Source organism: Jatropha curcas, chromosome 11, assembly GCF_041381405.1.
Source record: "Jatropha curcas cultivar XTBG-Jc1 chromosome 11, XTBG_Jcur_1.0, whole genome shotgun sequence".
In the NCBI taxonomy this organism is placed as follows: Eukaryota; Viridiplantae; Streptophyta; class Magnoliopsida; order Malpighiales; family Euphorbiaceae; genus Jatropha; species Jatropha curcas.
Window position 1 is genome coordinate 18,616,950 of NC_143161.1, and position 4,231 is coordinate 18,621,180.

General features: G+C 37.5%; 1 non-coding gene across 1 annotated transcript; it reads left to right on the plus strand.

Moving 5' to 3' along the window:
* The first annotated feature begins 1,756 nt into the window (after window positions 1-1,756).
* Window positions 1,757-1,863, plus strand: LOC149492675 (small nucleolar RNA R71). The gene has a single exon (XR_016319042.1). It is a non-coding gene; the product is annotated as a small nucleolar RNA R71 (small nucleolar RNA).
* The last annotated feature ends 2,368 nt before the right edge of the window (window positions 1,864-4,231 follow it).

Below are 4,231 nucleotides of genomic sequence, written 5' to 3' on the forward strand. Positions count from 1 at the left end.
ACCACCCTAGTGCTTTCTTATGCCTTCTTAGAACCTGCAACAACCTTTCCTCCTGATCAAGCGTTAAGTGAGAAGAAATAATAACAGGGAAAGAATGGTCCTCACCTAAGAATGCATGTTTTAAATGAGGTGGAAGTTGTTTCAGTTCTAGTTTAGGTGGTTCCTTTTCTTTTTCATTCAAGATGCTTAGTTCATTAATGTTACTTTCGACATGCAAAGTGTTTTCCACACATTCATCAACAACATCAATTCGAAAGCAGTCTCCATAGTCCATAGGAAGTTTACAAGATTTAAGTACATCAAAGACAATCTCTTCCTGTCCAACTCTTAGAGTCAACTTACCCTCATAGACATCAATCAATGCTCTTGCAGTTGCAAGAAAAGGTCTTCCAAGGATTAGAGATCCTTCCCTATCTTCATCAATGTTAAGAATAACAAAATCAATAGGAAAGATGAATGTACCTACCTTTACAAGCACGTCTTCTACAATCTCTCTAGGATATTTAATTGAACGATCTGCTAATTGCAAAGACATCCTTGTTGGTTTGAGCTCTCCCATACCTAGCATCTTAAAAACTTCATAGGACATAAGATTAATGCTAGCACCTAAATCTGCCAAAGCCTTTTCAAAGTCAAGATTACCAATGTTACAAGGGATAGAAAAACTTCCTGGATCTTTTAACTTTGGAGGTAATTTGTTTTGGATAATTGCACTGCACTCCTCAGTTAACATTACCATTCCTTGATCATTAATTTTTCGTTTCTTGCTCAGGATATCTTTTAGGAATTTAGCATAGCTAGGCATTTGAGCAAGAGCTTCAGCAAAAGGAATATTGATTTGAAGCTTCTTAAACACATCCAGAAACTTGAGGAAACTCTTGTCATCTTGTGCTTTCTTTAATCTTTGTGGAAAGGGAACAGGGGGAACATAGGGTTTTACCTTTTCCTGTTCTTCTAATTCAATGATAGGCACCTTTGGTTGTTCTTTTTCTTCCTTTTCTTTCCTTGGTGGTTCATCTAATTGTTTGCCACTTCTCAAGGTGATAGCCTGCACTTGTTCTTTTGGATTCTTTTTAGTATTGCTAGGTAACGTACCTTGAGGTCGAGACGCCATCATGTTTGCAAACTGCCCTAGCTGAATCTCCAATTTCTTATTGCAGCCTGCTGGATTTTATGGTTCTCTCTGGTTTCGTTCATGAACTCCATGTGTGATTTAGAAAGAGCAGTGAGGAGGTCATCATGGGATTTCTTTTCTGGAGGGTGGAAACCTGGTGGTGCATTCAAGGCATTGTTGGGATTACCATAGGATAGATTAGGATGGTTCCTTAACCTGTTATCATATGAATTTGAATAAGGGTAATTCTTTCTTCCTTGATTCATCACATAGTTCACTTGCTCCAAAGTTTATGGATTTAAAGAGTCCATGATGCACTCTCCAATTCCATGTTGTCCATTGCACCTATCACAAACTTGCATGACAGAATTCACAGGGTTAGTAGTTAACATGTCCAATTTTCTTACCATGTTATCTACCTTGGCATTAAGTGCTGTGATGGCGTCTATTTCATAGACTCCTGCGGTTCTTCTCCTTTCGGAATTGTTTTGGTAATGGCTGTTGCTTGCCATTTCTTCTATCAGCTCATATGCCTCATCAATTCCCTTCTTTTCAAAAGGTCCACCTGCAGCTGCATCTAGAGTAATCTTGATGTTAGGAGATAATGCATTATAGAAAGTTTGTACCTGTAGCCACTTGGGCAAACTGTGATGAGGGCACTTTCTTAACAAATCCTTGAATCTTTCCCAAGCTTCATACAGGCTCTCTTGATCATGATGAGCAAATGTCATTATCTCATTATGTAACTTGGTGGTTTTTGAGGATGGAAAGATTTTAGCTAGAAACTTTTGAGCTAATTCATCCCATGTGGTGAAACTCCCAGCGGGACATGATTGTAACCAGGACCTCGCCTTATCCCTAAGAGTAAAAGGGCAAAGTCTCAGCTTAATTGCATCTTCAGAAACACCATTCTGTTTGAAAGTATCACAAATTTCCAGAAAATTGGTGATATGAGCATTAGGATCTTCACTAGGCAAACCCCCATATTGGATTGAGGTAGAGAGCATTTGGATAATTGCGGGTTTAATCTCAAAATTATTAGCTTCTACCCTAGGTCTCGTAATACTTGAGGTTGTCCCATTCAGATTAGGTGTTGTATAATCCCTTAAGGTACGGACTGGATGTTGAAGTGGTGGTCCGACTATGTTCTCGTTTTCGTGTTCGTTTTCATTTTCGTTGGCCATGACTGCTTGTTGTTCGAGTTCTATTCCTCATGTTTTTCTTACAGCGTTGTGCCTACGAAAGGTTCTTTCAATTTCTGGATCAAAGATTAGAGGTTCAGTTTTCCTTGATCTTCTTTGCATAAAATACCTGGAACAGTTCTTAAAAGAAAATTAAGTAAAAGAGTGTCTAAATTAACAATAGGGTAATTCGTATTGATATTGATACGCCAATCCTCGGCGATGGTGCCAAAAACTTGACAGTGATTTTCGCAAGTGTACGAAATCGCAACAAGTAATATAGAGTAAGAGAGTATCGTATCCACAGGGATTGTATATCAATTACTAAAATTATGTTAACCTATTATTATTTAAATGATAATAAGAGAGAATTGCTATAAGATAAATAAAATTTAAAGTGAAAATAGAAGGAGATCAAGCACAAAATTTAGGTGAAAAGAAATCAGGGAATTAAACTACTAGGGAATTTGATTTCACTTAATTCTATCCAGTTTATTTTATTAGTTCATTAATCCATTTTAATTGTTCAAGTAGGAGAAACAACCCTAGAGTCACTAACAAGCTCTCCCAATGTATTGTTAGCTATTCTAATCTAGTATAATTACCTATCTTCCGATAGTGAAATCAAACATAAATCAGATCCTTAGATTTTGTGATTGTTTTGTGAGTTCACAACCTAATAATTATTAACTTATGAAAACCCCCCTTGAGTCAAACCATATAGCTTCCGCGTCAAGTTATTATTTTCAAGTAAATTATTATCTTTTTCATATCAATAACTTTTCTCCCGATAGCGATTATTGAAATAACTCAATCCAGGGGAAATTTTCTGCCTGGAAGCTTTAAGCACAATAATAATTTATAACGAGAACAAAGAAAAATAAATCTAACATTATAAACTGGAATCGAATTAAGTTACATCAAATCCCTAGTATAAGAGTTTAGCTGGACATGGTAATTAAATAAAACTCAGTCATACTTGAATTAATCGTCATACTTAAAGACAGTAATGAAAAGAAAGACAAGATGAAGAGTTTAGAAATAAAAACTGAATCACAGCTATGTTGATGGCTTCCTTGAATCTCGGCACAATTCTTGGATGCTTGAAGTTTTGAGAGAAAGAGAATTATGTAGAGAATAACACAAAAAAAATGAGATCCCTAGCACAGAGAAGTTCCCCTCTTTATATAGAGCTCCTGAAGGTAAGTCTGACTCCTTTTAGGAAATAGAATCCTTATTTAGTGCAAAATCTTCTATAGGAGATCATGACTGTTTAGGCTTTTGATTTCTTCTTAATTAGGACTCCTTTCTCTCCCAAAATAAATCTAGGTCTTGTTTAGTATGTTTAGGAAACTCTACGAGGCGGGCCCATGTGAGGAAAAGATGGATTTGCGTATTTAGTTCACGCTAGTTCTGTCTGCATAGCATGGGCGTGCCATAGTGCACGGGCTGGGTGTGCTTTAGTCTGGAAGTCTGGCTAGTGAAGCACGGGGTGTGCTAGGCAAGCACACCCTGATGAATCCTTAAGGCACGGGCGTGCCACATAGCACAGGCAGGGCGTGCTTGCTTCTGTCACTCCTGCCTGAAATTGTCATGGGCGTGCTAGGCATTGACAAGCCCTAGATCCCATTATGGCACGGCCGTGCCTTTTGACACACCCAAGCCGTGCTCTCTTCTGTCTCTCCCTTGATTTCCTTAGCTTTTAGCACGGTTGTGCCTTCTAGCACGGCCTGGGTGTGCTAGAGGCTAAGTGTCTTGCCTTTTAATGTTCTCTTCTGTGCCAAATTCCTACAATTTTCTCTTAGATCAAGCAGTTTAAGAATCAAGGAAGCTTTGAACAAAATTATACTAAAATCAAATTAAAGTAATAAAACTTACTAAAATTCTAATAAAAACTATATTAAAAACACTATAAAATTAACACCTATCACATGTC